At 38.5% G+C, this 19,591-nt stretch overlaps 1 protein-coding gene across 3 annotated transcripts in view; it reads left to right on the top strand.

The window, feature by feature from the left end:
* Positions 1 to 19,591, top strand: part of apba2b (amyloid beta (A4) precursor protein-binding, family A, member 2b) — a 62,989-nt gene that overhangs the window by 5,739 nt on the left and 37,659 nt on the right. For 2 of the 3 annotated variants that reach the window (XM_087173910.1, XM_087173913.1), the window contains exon 2: positions 10,381 to 10,431. The exons of the other annotated variant lie outside the window; for it this stretch is intronic. The gene's annotated coding sequence lies outside the window, so the exon portion shown is untranslated. The remainder of the gene's footprint in view (positions 1 to 10,380; positions 10,432 to 19,591) is intronic. 3 annotated transcript variants of the gene reach the window in all.

Raw genomic sequence — 19,591 nt, forward strand, 5'->3', positions numbered from 1 at the left:
TGACTGCTGCTTGTGAGTGGAATCGGATTCAAAAATATCTCAAACGTGTTGTTCGTCTTCTCATCAGAAACCTTCTTTTGCTAACTTCTTTGCCAATTTAATGGAAACATCTTTTTTGATGTTTTTTTCTGTCTGCAGACATAATTGAATGCAAGGTAATCCTTAAAAATAGACAGTTGCTTTAAAATCAGTAAAATTTAAGCATGCTTTTGCAAGCTGAATGTATTGAAGTTACAAAATATATTAATAAATTCCCACCTGTTACCTTATATAATAATTGGTGCTTTTTACATTTTACCACCAATCCTGTTTAACACATCAACATTTGTAATAGTAACTTTAAAAAACACAGCTCTAATTACGTGTTTCTTGGCATAAAGCTCATACTGAAGCAAGCAGCATGTCCTCTCAGAGTCAAAGTATCCACATATGGATCTCTACTGGCAATTAATGTATTACTTTATTGTGAGCTCCATCTCAAACTATCATCAGGTTTTCATTTCAGACAAAAAATGTTTTTTAGACCTGGCTTGCAGTCTGGACCAGCTGATACTTAAGTTCACCTCTTTCCCTGCTCTGCCTTAGCATGATGATGAAACACAACGTGATAATGCAAAAGCATATTTATACATCATCATGTTCCCCCATGGTGTAAATTGCTGTGCCTAGCTGAGATTGTATTGTGTCTTAAGTGTTGATCTTTTTATTGCTCTTGCCTGTTTATGAATTATCTTTTTGTATGTCTTCTGTGACCCTCCACACCTACACCCACCCCCACATGTAAGAGTTCATGTCTTAACTGTCCTGCTGAGACACTAAGGGAAAAATGCAACCAACACACATCTTCAAGTTGTCTTTCTACCCTAAACCAACAACAACCTAATTTTTGCATGTCAGTGTGTCAGTGTGGAAATATAAAATGGTACTTCATGGTACTGCATGAGGAGTGTGCTCTTTTTTACTATTCCCTTGTTAAATTTATGAATAATGATTAGGTGAATTACATAATTTAAACTGCTGATCATTTTTTCAAGTGTGGTGGTGTCCCCTAGAATCAATGAGGTGATGCATACACATCATTTTACCTCTCTTTATGGCATTAGCATGTAAATGAGTCCAAATCAGTTTCACACTCTTTGACTAAATCAGGTCACATTGGGAGGAAAGCAGGGTGGCTAAGAAAGAAAGAAACAGAGAAAAGGAAAGAACAAAAGAAACCCCTCTTCCACAGCACTTGGTAAAAAGAGAAACCCATTCATAGCTGCATTAATCATAGGTGGCACTAAGGAATCGCTCTGAGGCAACATCCAAAGAGAAAGCCACTGAGAATGAGAAGCATTGAAACAACCTTACTGGATCTGTCTGAATGACGTCAGTCTGCTTTCCCTTCACAGTTCTGTCCTTGGTGATCTCAGTATAATTCTGATAAATCTGATCTGAAAAATCTGAACAGATGAATGTACTTACAGTGCAGTTTTGCGTTAACTCTTTTCTACTCTTTAGTATATTTTAATTTACTTGAATGTTAGAGTAAATCTTTGAGTAATCAGTGTGTATCAAATCAAAATCCAATATCAAATTTGCTTATTAAATCCAAATCCTTTCAAATCCCTTACTGGCTCTATTTAGGTTCCATTTTGAACATTTTTTAGGTAACTAAAGTTACAAAGAAGTTTATAACTAAGTTCAAAGATTCAGTTGAGATCTCTAATTACATTTTTGTTGGCTGAGAAAACAGAAAGACCAGATTTGATTGACATGCTTATTAATTTAATGTTCACAACCTCACAAGCAAAAGAGATAAAAGATTTGAAAAGAGATAATTTATCTTCAGAGCTTAGTGTATCTTGAACATTTTGTCAGTGTGGAACTGGATCCAAAATGAAACCCAACCCTGATATTGAGCTATATTGACTTTTGTGGTACAGTACATGTTTTTGCGGGGTACAAGAACATGAAAAATATAAACCATAAAAATAGATGCAAGCAGGAGTCCGAGGCACCAAGCCAGAGTGTATCAACCAAAATGGATTACTCATAGAGACTGTGTGGACATGCCAGTGCTGAAAGTACAAGCTGCAGGAGGTGTGCCAGGTTTTGCTGACATGTCTATGAAGAGGCACATGTGACGTGTATATACACATGCGTACCACATTACTAGCAGATAAATTTTATAGGAAGTTTTAAGTTGAATCAGAGGATCTTATTTTGTTATTGTAAATCCTCCTGTCACCAAACAACCATTCCTGCTCTCAATCACTTCCTCATACTTACTCAGTTATCTGTCAGGCCAGACTACTCAGGCTTTAATCATTTTATTTAACTTTTACATTTAACTGACATTTTAATCAGTGAGGTACTTAATAGATAATACATAATAGTTTTCAGAGATATAACACTGTGTTTGTTTAGTTAGTTTCTAGTTTGGCTTCTTTAGTTCTCAGCTTGTCTTTTGCAAACTCGTAGTATGAGTGTGCATGTACATGTTTGCATGCACCTCCCAGACAGTTCATGGTAGATGACACTTTGAACTAGGATCAGTCTTCCTCCAGAATTTGCCTTTTCATGCCATATGATTTTGAGATTAATTTAGGCCAAAGAGGAAAATGCAGCTATTCAATATTCAGAGGTTCTAATTAGAAGAAGTTTCAGAGGAACCAACCTTAACAAACAGTTGGCATTGTTAGTTTTTAGGTTGTGTGTGTGGGATAGTGTTAGTGTGTATGCATGACCTTAATATACCCATTTTATCTACCCTCCTGCTGTGATATGAGTCATAAGATGACTCCGCTCCCTTGGTATACTGTCACTTAACTCATTACTTAGGCTTAAGATGCATACACCAAGCTAGCTCATTAGCTACCACATTTGTTTGAGGAGCAGCATGGCATTAGCATTTAGATGTGCGAAGAACCTCACCTGCTGCTGTTAATGTTGGGCTCCGCAGAGAAATTCACATCTGGTAAATTTCTTTTCTCAACAGTGAGAGTTTGCTGCTATTCGAAGAAATAGTGTTGTCTATAAAATGCAGAGGTAAATCTATTTGCAAATAAAATGCAGCATGCTGTACTTATTCAAGCATAACCATTGTGAATCAGACTGAATTTTGAATTGATTTGGAGTCTCAGTCTCTGGGCCATTATTTCTATAGCTAGACATGTTTGTTGATTGACAGCACAGATGATTGCTCATCATTTGTGTGATAAAGTTGATGGAGAGAAACCAGATGGTTGTTTTATCTATAGTGTGAGACTTCTCGGAGAAGAAAAGGGAAATGGGGGGGATCGTGCATATTAAAAAAAAAAAAAAAAAAAACAAATAAAAGTTGCAAGAAAAAAAGGGGAGATATGACAGAGAAAAAGAGTGCTGTGTTTCCGAATGAATTTGATTCTATGTGTGGCTGTAACTGATCAGGACAAGGATGGTAAAAACCTTATGGATTTTTTTCACAGCCCACCGGTGCGGCAGGATTTCACCCAGTGCTTCTGATGGCAAGTCTGCCTATGACAGAAGGGTCCGTTGTCAATGTGTGTTGAGAGAGGGAGAGAAAGGGGGAGAGGGAGCAAGAGTAGGGAAAGGAGGGGCTGAGTGAACCAACGTGCTGCACACAGCTCTACAATAAAATAATATTTTACCCATTTGAAATAGTTACAAAAAAAAAAAAATCAATATGTGGCAGTCATTTGACTTACACAATTAAATCAGTGTATGGGAAACAGTGGAGCAAGAGAGAAGGGCAAAGCATAGAATATAATAGGGAAAGATATATTTGCATGCAAGTTAAAAAGTGACTTTCATTATGTTTGATCATCACGGGATTGATTCTCATGATCAAGATCAACAGGACTAGCAACTCTTTCACTGTAAAAGAAGTTTCTTGATTCAGTGTTGATATAAACAAAATGGTAATGCTTGATGGTGCTCAATGGTGCCTTAAACCTTAATCTTAATAGAATCATAGATTTTAACTTGTTTCAACACAGGGATCATTGAAGATTTGTTGGGAATGGCATTCAGCTACAGGAAATCTGCAGCATTGGTCAATGAATGGGAATGAGCTGAAAAAAACAAGCACCTGGAAAAAAACATTGAATGACCCCACTTGAACGTTGGTGTTTCAAGTTGCATTGCAACACCAATGGGTTTTTTAATTGTTCAAGAGCAAAGACATTCAATTATCATGTGATGTAACCTCAGGCTACGTCCACAATACTACGTTTTCGGTGTACCTCCTCAACAGATGCCTTGGACAGAGACACATTCCAGAGCCTTGGATAGCACATTAACATTAGCCCTCTGACTGAAGAAAGGGTGGTAAGGTTGTCTGAGGAGACAGCCAGTCAAGCAGAGACTGATGTGCAGAGATCCATCTGTGCTGCTATGCTGTCGTGTGATCTGGTAAAGGTTCTGACACCTGAGAACCTCAGTAACACTTCAAAAAGCAGATTCAGCAGGTTCTTTTGTGCTCTTGGCCAAACCTTCTTCTCCGTTCTGGGTTATTGTTATGTAGGCCATCCTTCTATTGCCATTATTCACTCACTTTAGAGGTACAAGTATTGTAGCAGGAAAAATCTCCTTAGCACTGTCAAAAAGCAGCTACTGAGGATGTGGCTTCTATTTGCTGTCTATTGCTTGTTGCTGTATGGATACGAGGTCAAACATGGATGATGTAACAGTACATCGGCATATTTCCAGGGCAGGTTCAGTCTTGATATATTTTCAGGAAATGTCAAAAATATATGAAGTATCTTAGGGTGAAACTGTAAGCACTGAAATACTAAGTGCACAGTAGATGCACTTACGACACTGTCAAAAAATATTTTCCACTGATTTTCTTATTGATCAACCAGTTATTTAATAATAGAATATTTTGTTATTTTTGTTAGTGAGTTCCTGTCATTTCTTATGTTCTCTGATGATACATTGCACTGTTTTGGAGCATCAATTGAATAGATCAGTACAGGAGTCGACAGGTCCGTGTCTAGGTGGCTGTGGTGATTGTCTTAATGAGTGTCTTCACATGCATGTCAATATCCAATCATTACTCTGGAAACTCGATTATGTTGTTATTGAGATTGTGCCTGTAAACACACCTTGTACACATTGGCTGTGTTTTTTGAAACCCTGATGAAATACATCGAATTTGCTGACTGAAGTGTGGTTAGTGAGGACGACATTTATTGTATTTGGCTTGTTGTGTTATACTGGAGAATTTATTATGATTGGTGCATTGAATAACTTAGACAAACATATCAGAGTACAAAGCAAAATACAAACATATAATTTGGGAAAAGACATTAGACATATAATCCTGGCTGTTATCTGGTGTCCTTTATGTATGCCTGGGTTTTAGCTATCAGTGTAAGACTTGGACACAGTGCCTAAGCTGAATGAACAGAAAAAATGATTTAGAGAGTTATCTACCGCCCTGGAGAGAGGATACTGTAGCCTATAGGCCTGGATATAAGAAAATATTTTTTTCTGGAAATTAGGTTTGAAAAAGTGGTGACCGTCTTATATTTTATTATATGACAAGACAATTATGTGTTCATTACATCAGATATTCTTTTTGGATAGAGAGAGTATATGTAAGAGCGTTGCATCATGGGTGTTTGTAGCCTTAAAGGAGGTATTTGTAAGTTTTGCTGTTGCTACATAGCAAACATTAGCATTTACTCACCAGTCTAGAAGAAACATTGCGAGTTCAGCATCAGACGGTATTCCTTTACTCACCAAGGTGGAAAGCAATGCCATTGTTAACTCTTGTTTCTATCCTGTCTTTTCTTCTACTGAAGTTAGCACGATAACCAGCTAGCCCCTCAGAAATAAACCAGGGAGAAACAGCAGAGGATTAGGATTGTCACAGATGGGAGGCGTCAAAAAAGACAATTTGAAAAATGCTGTCAGAGAAAATGATAACACAATGATTACAGTAACTAGCTGGCTAGTGACCAGGGAAACCTAGGGGAAAACCCTGCATGGTAATGTGCTCAATAACAGGAAAGACATCCAGAGTTGTATATTGGAGAACTGGGAGCATTCAAATATGGCTTTCGGTTCCCTACGAGATAAGTAGACGATAAATATGGTGATGTCTCATCTTAAATGCAGCACTGAAGACTTAAAAGGTACACAGCCTTCGAGAGGGTACACAAATACACAAGGTCAAAACAATACTGAATGATGCTCACATCAGTGGGAAGGTGAAAGTTAAGTATTGCTGTCTAATAGTGTGTGTACTTAAAGAGCTGTCAATGATAGCAGGTTCCAGTCTTCTGTTTTGTTTTGCTGTTTGGGCTTACTTTAAATAGCAGATCAAATGTTCCAAATGTTCTCGTCTTCATTGTCATTTACACCACAAGCAGACCTTATTACACCAAATAAGGCACATGCTTAATAGCTATATCGATATGTCACACAATTTTTCTAATTTAGGGAACATTTCCTTTTACTTACTGAGCAAATTGTAATATATTTTAATCATAGGTATTTTTAATAACATACATTTTCCAACAGGTAAAGCAAAGTTTTGGGTTAGCCATGTATTCAGACAATGTTTCAGTGACATCCTGAACATCTCTAGACGCATAAACTGACAGCACTGAACATGTAGTACACTGCATTACACTAATTGCCCAAGCATGGCATCAAAGAGTTTCTTTCTGATTTCGGTTCAAGATTCGATTCAGAGGTCATAAAAAGAAGTTCCGCACCTCAGCAATAAACTCAAAAACAGTCTGCTGGTTTGGTCCTACATGCTGGAATTGGAGGCGTCTGTGCTAACCTCTGTGCCTCGGGTGTGTTAAGGCTAGCTGAGGAATACTAATGAGAGAATTAATAGAGGTTGGTTTGTACTGAATAGATAATGAATTTGAAAATAATTAAAATAATTAAATATGAGTTCTTGTGTTAGTGCTGCGGTATTACTTTATCATTACCTTGCCAAGATATAACACACAATAAGATGCACTATAAATTTCGAATTTTGACCACTGGAATAATGTTTTTTTTTTTTTTATATTGACTGCCAAAGAATACTGAGACATACTAACTGGACTGTTAGCATCTAGTGGACTTTTCATTTTGTCCTCTGTTCCATCTTTAGGTGCCTAAGGTCTGCAATAGAGAAACAAGAGCTTAGTTATTGCTCTGGGACAGGACGTCACGTCAGCATGGCAGTGAGCAACCTTGTGAAATGTTGACGTTGTATTAAATGCCAGGGAACAGCTTATGCAAGGTTTTAGAGTGAACAGGGTACTATAAGCCTTTGCCTGTCATGAGAGACGAGGGAGAGAGGTTTCAGATCAATGGGGATAGATCTCCTGCTGAAGATGGGCCCTGATGAACTGAACTGTCTATATGCATACAAGTGTGCTGTTTGTTTGAGGTCCGTTGACTATTATCATAATTATGCCGTTCATAACAAAAAAACATTTTTAAGAATGCAAGTCATCCTATCATATCATATTTTCCCCCCACAGATTCCACTCCAATAATACAGTTTCTGTCAATACTATCTGTCTTCTGTACAACTACAACAGTTTATAGACTGTGAAAAAATGAATAATTGATTGATTCCTAAATAATAGAGAGATCAGTTGATAATGATTGTTAGTTGAAGCCATAATTTATTTTCTTCCAGTCTTTTTTCCAGACATTAGAGCTGCAGGAATTTGTCAGTTAATTGATTTGTCAATCAACCAAAAATTAATCTGCAACTATTTGATAATCAGTTAATTGTGCTGGTCATTTTTTGAGAGGAAATGCCAACTATTTGATGGTTCCAGGTTCTCAAATGTGATAATTTGCTACTTTTCCTTGCCTTGCCCTGATGTTTCCTTATAAACCAAACTGTTAATCAATCAAAAAACATAATTGTCAGATTAACTGATTATAAATACTAACAACCAAGGTGTGTAAAAGAACAGATCAGGTGTCAGCTCCATGCAAAATCACATTTAGCATTTCTTGTTGCTGTGTCAAAAGGCTCAGTCATTAATGTCAAATCCCGAGCAGTCAAATCTGAAAAACTGAAAGAATAGTCTAATTAATCCATCCAGCAATTAAGAAGTCAAGAGGCCATGACTCTCTGACAGGGAGTGTTTATCCATTCAGGATTTCTGTGGTAGGTATAGGGCTAGTGCTATGGCACCAGTAAATATGGCATTGCTGGGGGAAAGCAAAAAATGTAGATTTTTGCATGCTAGCAAACTGTTGCTTTTTTTGTGTGATGCTGTGTGCTACAATTTACCTGTTGAAGAATTTTACTTCTAAACATTTGGTGTATTTGATAACCTACCTGGTGTTGTCTGTATACAGTATATTTTAGTGCTAAGCCTGAAGTAGGACAAAGAAGATTTCATCCATGATGCAACTACTATGAAAAATAAACAATGCCCTTTTTAATTGCAGATAATTATTCTAAACAGGCCTATTACCATTGTAATTTAAGAAATGGGTGTTGTTAATTCTTCTCTGTAGACTTTGTTTTGGATTTAGTCACGTCCATGTGACTTCTGCCTCTAATTTCTGAGTTGGATATTCATGGTTGATTGTTGCAGTGCAGTAAAACAACTCTTCAATACTGTGATTGGTCAGGAATGATTAATGACATTAGCGAGGGAAGTCTGGAAAGTGGACACAGATAACAATACCATCAGTTATTAATTAGAAAAAATGGTGATTTATGTATCTGAATTTAGACTTTAGACTACACCATGCTGCAGGGAATGAGGCTATGCAGTTTAAAATTCCTAGATTTCTAGCAGCAGACTCAAGTATCCTTTGGGTTAGTTGTAAGTATGATCTGCTGAGTGTTTTGTCTCAAACACTGTATAGCTGCAGTGTGCTGCAGTGTGAGTTGGACCTGTGGGACCACTACAAGCCTCAGGGCTATATGCAAGTAGAGGGAAGGGAGTCATGGTGAACTACAATAGTGGTTAGATGGGAGAGGCACCATCATTGTAACTACTTCTAATGCACATTCTCTGTCTCTGTGTCTTATGTATTTCTCAACTTGTGGGGACAGAAATCTCTTCACACGGTCACCGTGGGGACACATCCACAATCTGCAAATAAAAACTGGGTCCCAACAAGATTAATTACGCCTACGATTAAGACTTCGTTTTTGGGTTTGGGTAAAGTAAGTGATGTGGTCAAGCATGTCATGTTTTATTTTGGTTTAAACCTCCAGGTATTTATTAAAAGTCAAAACAATGTTTTCAAAAGTACAGTACAAATTGCCATCAAAAATGAGAAAAAAAACATCATACAAATCTACCAAACTTTTTAATCCCTTGGAAGAATGAGTCAGCGAGTGTTGATCAGTTGCAGTTCACCTGTTTTGCTCCTCTCTTTATTCTCTCTCTCCAAGATATTTGGCCAGATAAACCAATGAATCTCTGCTGAGGACTCAATAGCATTTAAATGGTTTTGAATTCTTCTTTAAAGCCAGCTATTTTTGAAGTAAATGTTTGATTATCTGTCACTTTGAATAGTAATTATTGCATAACTAAGTGGAAATCTCTTGATGTGATTTTGTGTCACCTGGGAATTATGGCAGATTAGCTGTTCTGTTATTTTGTGAATAGCTGCCACTGTTGCTGTCTTCAACACATTTTACACCTGCTTGTTTTTTTGGTTTTTTTTACCCCCTTCTGACAGGATATATGCACTCAACACAATCCCCACTGGCTGTTGTAAAAGAGCTATCATACCGTCACCAATAGTGCGTGTGCTGCTGGTGTGTTTTCTGGTTGATCTGATCCAAGTGCTGAGAGAGGACAGCAAGCTTCAGGCTGTCACAAGGGGACTCAGGCCGTGAGGATGAGATGTGACATGTGGTCTTCCCTTTGTGGCAGATGGTGAAGCTCTCCTGTCAGAGTTTCGGAAAATACAGCACAGCTAATGTTGCTGCTTCAGGTTCGCTGTAACTGAAATCTTGTTACAGGTTTGTCACTCTGATGCAAGCAGCCACACCTCTGGCTCAAACAGTGGAGGTTTAGAAAAAATCTTAGATCTAGATGCTGATTGGAGCAGATCCAACGTACATTTTTTTGTTATTTCATTTGTTTGTTTTTATTTGTTTTGTTATTTTCTGTGTACAGAATAGTGTCAGCGTGGATCTGTGGCAGGATTTGGACAGTCTATGTTCAACCCTAGCAAACCTTCAAATGAGTCAAATGACAGTTGCCACCAGTGTCACTCTGTGTAACCTTAACCACTATCACCTAACAATCCCATTTCACCGCCCCCCGTACCTCCTTCACATTAGGCAGGAGAAAGAGATCAAAGCTCAATCTTCATGCCGAACTGTTTGTCTTTCATGTGGGTTGTCAGTTTTATACTCAGCTTGATGTTCTCTCTCCTTTTGTGCTTTAGGTCATTGCCTGGAGCAAACAGTAGAGCTGCTCTGCCTACCTACGAATATCAGTAAGTTAGCTTTACTGTGCCTTGGCAGGTTATTACAGTATAATTCTCCACATGAAAAGTATTGCACTCCTCCCAAACTGTAGAGATAGTTTAAACTTGCCACAGGTGTAAAACTATGACCTCTGTCCAATGTTGTGTGTCTCTGTGTTGTTTTGTGTTTCTGTGTACTGATAGCGTCCATTAGTTTTCCAATGCAATTTAGATGACGTCATACCCACTTCTGTATGAAGAAGTGGGCGGCGTTTCATCTAAACTGGTTTGGAAAAACAATACAAGCGCACTGGTACACTCAGACCTGTTGCTGGGTTCTGAACACGCATAGACAAAGCAACCTCTAGGCCCTAGAGAGCTACTTAACTTTCCTCGCTTTCCACTAAGTCATGCCATTCTGGCATACAAACAAACAGTGAACAGAGGAGATGAGGAGAGAGGGTAAGGAGTAAAAGGATGGAAAAATATTGAATAAAAGGGTCAAGAGATTTATGTTGTGTGGAGGTTTATTTAGCAAGGTGTTGTTAAAGGCAACATTAAAGCTTGTATCTATAATGTTTTTCTCAGTATATCTGTCTGTATAGTGGAGTATTTCAAAAGCAGAACAACTCTCCTATTAAGTAAGCTGTAAAGTAATGCTGAGTAGTTTGTGAGTTTACACCAGTCCTTGCTGACATATAAATCAGTATTTTTATGCATCAGAGACCGAGTCTATCAACTGATGTCAGACTTTGCTTCCGAGAACATTGTAAACATGCTGCAGTGGCTCTGCATTTTTTGTTAGTTTGGACATCACTTCATTTACTTTTGACTGATTGAGAGTTAGTGAATTTAGTAACATCAACCCACCTTGTCAACACATCCACACAACTAATGATTGTTAGTTATCTCGTGTAAATATACAAGTCACTGATGTAGAGGTTTTCAGTCAAAAATATTGTGTTGTCAACATCACCCTGCTCTTGATAATGACCAGTAAAGGATGAAATGAAACAGAGAGAGGACAGAAGCAGGGAGGTTGTGTGCTGATGGAGGAGGAGAGAGAGCATCATGGGAGAACCCGACTGAAGACATAATGTACAGGGGTGGAGGAAGAGCATGCAAAAACAACGCTTGAGCACAGCGTTGTGAGCTTCTCAACACTGCCTCCCCTCATCATTTATTAATCTTCTGCTAGAATATTCATTCACCCTGGTACAGTGCCATCCTCCTAGAGAGAGAGAGAGAAATTAATAGAGCTCTGTATCATGCTGACACTCATCTGTGTATCACAACCTTTGTTTTTGTAGTCACTTGATATCACCCGTTATCAACCTACTTCTTCCATCCATTTCCACTTGTCTTAGTACTTCATGTTTACTTTTGATTTTGACCACATCCTTCGCTGTAAAGGGATTAAAGATAGACAGGGCGGGGCTGCTTATTCTGGATTTCAGACTATGACCCACAGTGTGGTCTTAAAGGAGCTGTGACTCCACAGCCAGATTACTGACATGAGCCTCACAACCATACTCACACTTGAGCAGCTCCGTAATCAGTCTCAAAATAGGTCCCCATCCATCTGCATGCCACTGATAGTGTTTATGGGAAATCCATAGCTGTTAAGATTCATACAGAGAACTTCAGTAGATTTGAGGAAGGCTGCCTTTTGAATTTGTTTCAGCTAGTGCAGTAAAGTGATGTGTACTCAGTCTGCCAGCTGCTATGCTTCACTTATTCTGATTAAATCCTTTGCAGATGAAGGGAAGGACAAAGAATCTGGTGGTCCCCTAACTTGTTCTAAAACATCAAAAGCCACAGAGGCTCCATTTATGTGTACACTGATTCTGATACCACACTGTGAACGTACTGTCAACTAACCTCGAAGTCATGGTGGAATTTCATGCCATGCTATTAAGTCAGTCACATCTGTCATTACATATGCTGTGTGAGGAATCACCTGCACTTTTCTTGTCCTCTGCTCTTTTGGGGACCAAGCGGCAAAGCTGGGTAGGCTCCCATTGTGTTTCCAACTTTTCTTTTTCTTCTGCCACTGGAGTCTAAGGCAGCCCCTAGAACCATATGGTAAAACATGTTGAAATTGGGTACACTGATTTGGGACACTCCTGTGATGCTTTTCACCAATTTTCCCATCTGTGCCTGAAGCGCTCTAGCGCCACCAACAGGTCAAAGTTGGAGGTGCCTTCATGCATGTAATTTTTTAACTGTATCCTCGATTGTCAAAAATGAGGTCCCATTAAATTCCTTCGATCAAGTTGAGTCCAATGCACCATATCATGTTAATTTCAGCCATTTTGGATTTTGTGTAAACGTGTTTTTTCACTGTTCCTTGGACAAATGTTGTCCAATCTCACTAAATTTGGAACAGATGATCTTCAGACCAAGCCTCACAAAAGTTATCACATGGATTTTTGATTTTCCAAAGCCTTTGTCTGTCACAGCCAATCAAAAATGGCAGCAAAGATCCTCAGACTAAGACTGACAAGTTGTGACATGGATTTTTGATTTGTGAAAGCATTTCACCATGACAGCCTATTGAAATTGGAGGCAAAGGTGCTAAGCGAGAAATCAAGTCATATCTCAGCCATTGACTGACATGAAACTTGCTGTGACTGCTTACAACCATGCCCTTGACATAACGACATCATGTTTCCATTGCAACTCTAGCCTGCTGGTCTGCTTGACCCCCTACTTAGGGATTTAAGTTATCTGAATATATAGTCTGTATTTTGTGTATATGTGCACTTTATGTGTGTGCATGTGTGTGTGTATGCATTATAATATAGCATGAAAATTCTTCTGCTCATCACTATTTAGTCAAATTTTACAACCCACAAGCACAAAATGTATGAGGTTGCCATAAATGTATGAGGACCTCTGAGGAAACTGAACAAAAACAATTAAAATTTATTATTATCTTCCGAGAAAATTGTCTCTCATACCTCTCCTCAGGTGGCAGTCCTGTCCTGTGTAGCTTAACTAAAGTGCACCGATATACTGGTGTTTACTGATAAATTATACGCTCATAGAACCAACCTTTCTGAAAATGGTTCATTTTCTGTGACGTGAGGATTAAAATTTGACATAAAAGTGTCATCACAAACCGCATTTTAATCTTAATTTTAATCTTCTCTTAATTTCAATTAGGAGTTTGCTGGTATATTACTGATCTTTTAGAAATATGTCTGGTTGCGATCAGCCATTCCAAAATATGGTAATTAATTTATTGTAACATGATGTAGAATATTAATATTTAGGTTCCTCAACAAGACTGATTGAATTCAACATGATTAAATTTGCAGTATTTTCCAGGATAAGACCATAAAATTAACAACAACATGCACAGTTGAATGGACAGTTGAATTTAATATATTAAAAAAGTAGAGTTAAATATCAAATATTGGTTTGATGAATAAATTGCATCAGTGGTTCTTACAAGTGCTTATGATGGTGTGATGATAATATCCCCACTTCATTAACTCCTGTAGGTCAATAAGGGAAGGTCAAAGTTCAGGGTCAAATACCAAATAATGAATATGGACCTTTGGTGATTCAGTGTCATTGAAACTTCAGCCGGTGCACTGCAGGCTGAAGGACAGCATTTTTTCCACAACTATGCTGACCCTTAATACTTTAGCGACTAAACAGGGAAAAGTTCTGCACTGTAGTTTTAGAGCAGAGCAAAGAGACCAGATACAGAGTGATGTGATGTAAGGGGATTCAAATGAAAGCTGCAATAATCCAGATTTCATGGGATCAGTGCTGCTGTTAGCTCTTTTTGGTCAGCCATCACGGCCGAGCTCTGTCAAACCCTTCTCTGTCCTTGTTGTCTCTTATGATTCCTGGCTCCATACCCAGGGACAGTGAAGTTAGTTCTCAGTACACAACAATGAAATGACTAAAGCAATGTATCTTCATGTTGCATTCTTTGGCATTGATTTATTTCACCCTCCAATCTGACCTTTCATAAAATAAATAAAAGTATGGCAGTTCTCTGTGAGCAATTTGTACATACTAATGGAAAAAAATCATCATCAGTGAAAACATAATCCTGCATTTCCAATGGGTTTTTTGATATAATGTGTGTTTGTGTGTATATATATATATATATATATATATATATATATATATAAATTCTTCACAGCAAACATGCATGGTCATGTTCGCTGTGACTTTAGTGCAATGTCCTTTAAGGAATTCTGATTGTACCGAACCATCTGTTAATAGACCCTCAGTCTGGATAGGGCACAACCTTTCACACACACAGACACACACACAAGCACACATACACACACACAATAAAAAACAAAGATACAACATTAAGATTTAGGCAATGTTTGTGTTTTCAACATTATTTCTGTTTAATTGCAAATGAATATTACAAATGCTAGTTGATAAAATAATGTCCAACAAGTGTTGCTAATTTTTGTCTGCACTTAGTTAAATTACTCATTGACTTTTGCTCCATATATTGTCTCATCTATTTCATAAACTTGAGAGCATAAAAAGTGTCGGTATCTCATTGCAACAGCCAAGAAGCCATCAAAAGCAAATAGGCAGATTCTTTTTGTGTGTAGTCTGAAATGTGTTTGTCTGCAGGGCCCAGATTTCTGGTGTGTTTGCTGTTTTCTGGGATCTGTGTCTCTGTAATCTGTACAGTCTGCAGGCTACTTTATTTGTCTGTAATTTTATATTCCACTTCCTGTTGGTTTATGCATTTGCTGTTATGTTTTCAGCTAGACTGCAAAAGCGGGCCATCTCTAGTGATTGAGTTGAGTGAATGAAGAAGTTACACCATTGGTCAGCCGAATCCCGCTGGACTGAGTGATAAGGTTATAACATTGGTCGGGTGTTGGAGTGTCCCCATTGGTTGTTTTCACTTTCAAAATGATAAGCAACTTTTTTGGACTCAACAGAGTTTAGCTACTTTCCATAGAAGAAAGTCAGCAGTAGCAGAGGTTGGGCTTTCCCTCTGCAGACACACCTCTCTATGCTGACTGCACAGCAGCTGACATAGACATGAATGTGCTTCTAACTTTCTCTCTGAGTGATCATTTTACAAGTAAATATAGCTGAAATCACCACACAGCCGTTGTCTTTGTGTGTCTGGTGTGTATGTGTTTGGTGATTTTGTCAGACGACATTGCGGTTAGTGGAGAGCAGCAGCTTGGAAATGGCTTGGAAGTGACTGCTGGTTAACATGTTGTTTTAATAGGCCTCGTTTCAGTCACTATTTCACGCTTGTTCCATTTTCTGATAACAGAAACAGAAAAGCATATAAATGAGAACACCTTTATTTTGCTGCATTATAATACTGCATATGTGAGCACAGAGAGTAAGAGAGAAGCAAACAGATAAAAGGCTAAAACTGGCTGACACAAATGCCAATAATCTGCGATGAGGTCCAGCCATTTACTAGGTTTTGAGCTAGTCCTGTTTATACTGCAAAAATCATTTGGTGTCTTTTAATTCACTCACATTTTCTACACTAATTTTTGCACATACAATAGTCCCCTTTTAATTTCCTGTCAGTATGCTGCGGCATTTTTTCCAAAACCCCCCTCCTTTCTCTGTCCCACCAAACAGTTATCACACCTTTCCTTTTTACTGTGCATTCATGTATATCTTGCACAGAGAACAGAATTGGACAGGCTGTTATGCTGTTCTGCCTACATATAATTATGTTTCTAGAAATATTGCATGGAGAGGGAACATTTGGCAAGAGTTGAATGTCAGTATGTGTTAAGATGGAAGTTCCTCGCAGCAACAAAAATGTCATCACTCTCATTTAACCCAACTGACAGAGAGAGGTGAAAATTCCTTGCCTGCTGGTCACTAATTATCATTCTACTCTAAGTTTACTATATATTTGACAATATATTTAGTGTAACTATGGTCAAATGTATAGTTAATAGTAGTGTAAGTAGTAATTATATTAATCTAAAAGAAATTGACACATAAATCAACAATCAAAGCCATTTTTCAAGCCAAAATACCAATCTCTGGTTCCAGCTTCACATTTGTGAGGATTTTCTTCTTTTTACTGTTTTACATGAACATAAACTTATTGTCTTTAGGTTTGGGGCTGTAAGTCTTACATAACAAGACATTTGAAGATGTAACCTTGGACTCTTGGAAATTTTGATTGGCATTTTTCATTTTTATCTGACATTTTATTGACTTACTGATTAATCAACTTACTGAGAAAATAATCTGCTGACTAGTTCCAACCCTAGCATCAAATTCATGACATCAACATCATCAACATCAGCTTACATACCTGCACTTATCACAGAGATCGAAAACCTTTTTCACAGCAGGCTTATTGGTCAATTAGCAGCTTATGAGGCCTGTTAACAGTCTCTCGAGGTTATTTCAATCAAATGACTATGAAAAATTTAAACAAGTAATAATTTGACAGTCAGTCAGCCTCCCAGTTATAATAAAAGTGCCTGGCTGCACCTAAGAACCTCACCATACCTCTATTCTATTCTTTGTTCCTCTTTTTAAGTTTCCAGAGAGTTTGACTCATTCACTTAATAAATCAGCATAAAATTTTATGTGACCATTTTGTGACTTTGCTCTTTCAAAGTGAGTCTTGGTAGTTTTTAATGACAAAGTGACATGAAGTCTCTGTAACGTCTTACTTTGACTCAGTGGGGATTCATACTGAGATAGAAGAGAAAGAGAGATGTATCTACAGATACATGTGATAAGGTCTACTCCTGGATGATGGCATGTGTTGCCTTGGCACTCACCAGGGCAAATAGGAACAGAGCCGATGTCATGACACCAAATGTGAACAGATGTATGTTCTCCCACCTTGTCTAGGTATAACACCGAGCCAGAGCCAGTCTTGTTACCAAGCCAAAGCTCTGACTGCATTCTTGTTTGGCACAGTTTCCACTGAGCGATGTGAGTGAGATTTCCCCAAAGAAATCTAGGTTTAACAATCTTAAAATAGCTTTGAATCATACATTATTACAGCAGCCCTGCCTTCTCTGTCAAACTGCACTTGCTGCTATGATTATTGTCTCCTTGTTTTCTCCAAGCTTCCACATCTGAAAAAATTCCCCAGCCTCATTAGCATAGCTTTATAGTTGATATGAAGAGACTCACAGATGGCTTTTCTGTCTCTCAAAAGTAAATGCACTTAAAAAGAAAAAAAAACCTTTATAGATTATGCAACACACATGAATAGATGTTGTTATATTTTGAAGTTTGAATGTATAAAAGAACACTAGCTGGGGAATGCGGAAAACATACAGAGCTGCTTCTGGGACATTAGGACATGTATTATGTGTGTGTGGAGTGGAGGTGGGCAGATTTCAATCTTCCAGCTTGACTCTGTGTGTTTCCCTTGGGGTCAGTAAAGCGTAAAGGATGCTGGGAGGTGTGACAACCCCTTCTGAACTAGCCACTGCTTCCGGAGGATTGATGTGACAATTTCACACTCACAACCATGAACACACATGCACACAGCACACTCAGTCAGCCCGATGCGACAAACTAGAGCCACCGTGTCAACTAGCACACATTGTCATTCAGATCTAAGAAACAAATACACACATACGCACATTCGTGTAGACGCAGATAAGCAAAATGTCAGCGCAACACAGGACCAGACTGATTATCAAAACCAAGCTTCTTTGTGTCTGTCCATTTGTCTGTCTTTTGTTCTTGTCAGGAGTCATGCAGCTCCTCTGTGTGGCCAAGCAGGCGCTGTCTCTGTGATTAATCCTCAGCCTGTCAGCTGGCCAGCAGTGATACTGAAACCAAACAAAAACTCACACAAAGCTTAGCAGCGAGCACGCTCTCATGGTTTACTTTCAGGACGTACAGACATGTGCAGGTTGGATTGGCACATCACTGCAAAGCAAAGTGGAGGTAAAGCATTTTTTTTATGAGAGGCAAACATACCTGGGCAACAAGCATGCTTTGTTTTCAATTTACAGTTAATTACAGTCAGCACTTTGGTGTGTTGTTTGCATGTATAGATGTGGAAAAAGACAGGCTAGGGCTGATGGAGTGTGCACTATAGTGTGTGTGTGTTAGTGTGTATTCAATTGTGATGTGAAAGCTGATGAATATTTTCCTCCTGTTTTCCCTGAGGGGTTGTGTGATTGACCGAACCCAGAAGTTATTTCATGTGCCTGCCACCAAACTGCATTAGCGGGCCCGGCTGTTACCGCTCTGCCTGTCTGTCTCTCAACAAGATAAGGGGATATTTCCTGGCCCAATATTGCTTGCTCTGTTCTGTGCTGTCACTAAATACAATGACCATCACCACATTCAATGAATATTATTAGCATTTTTCTTAGGGATCTGTCAGTGTGGAAGACAGCTTTGTGGGAGTAGAAGTACACACTGTTTTTGCCGTGGTCTGATATCTGAGCTGACTCTTGAAGAATAGAGTTGATACTGTGGTGCATTGTCCAGTCTAAATGCAATTATGAGGCAGCTGTCAAACGTCCAATATCGCCAGTCATTAACAAGAAGTCACCTGGCTCAGCAGTTTCAAGCTGCTGCCGTTGTTCTGGTTTGAAAGGACCTGACAGAGGTTAAGAGAGTGAAGACTGCTGAGAAATAACTGGTGTTGATTAAAAGTTGACAAAGAATGAGGATTAGAGGCCTGAGGAGAAAGCTGTTACTGGAGAGAGGTCAATAAGAAGCAGGGCTGTGAAAGACCTCTGACTGAGGGATCAGGTGGACCATTGTGTCAGCTGGGGGAGCAATTCTCACCTTCATCTCTCCAGACTGTAAGTGACAATTCAGGACGAATGACGGGTCAGGATAGCAGACCAGTATGGGTTAATGGTATTGTCCATTCTGCTGGCTAGCTGTTTGCTGTTTGCCAATATATATACAATATAAAATGACTACTGTTCATCCTGTGACTTTTCTTTCTACGGTTTTACTCATTCAAGGGTTGGAACTATTAATATTTTGTCTTAAGTATGAATTAGGATTTTGTGGAAGCCACACTAGAGACAAAAGCCTGGAAATGTAGTAAACATTATGACAGTTGTATAAATTCTTTTCTGCAGTATTATAACAGTTTCATAATTAGTCTAATTAGACCTGAGGGTCACACAATATGAAGTTTATTTATTTATATATATTTGTCACCACCTGCTATTATTTTTTTTCTTCAGATATACAGTATTAC

The sequence above is a fragment of the Seriola lalandi genome, unplaced genomic scaffold (genome assembly GCF_002814215.2).
Source record: "Seriola lalandi dorsalis isolate HSWRI2012SDOR001 ecotype SW California unplaced genomic scaffold, Sedor1 jcf7180002054291, whole genome shotgun sequence".
NCBI lineage: Eukaryota > Metazoa > Chordata > Actinopteri > Carangiformes > Carangidae > Seriola > Seriola lalandi.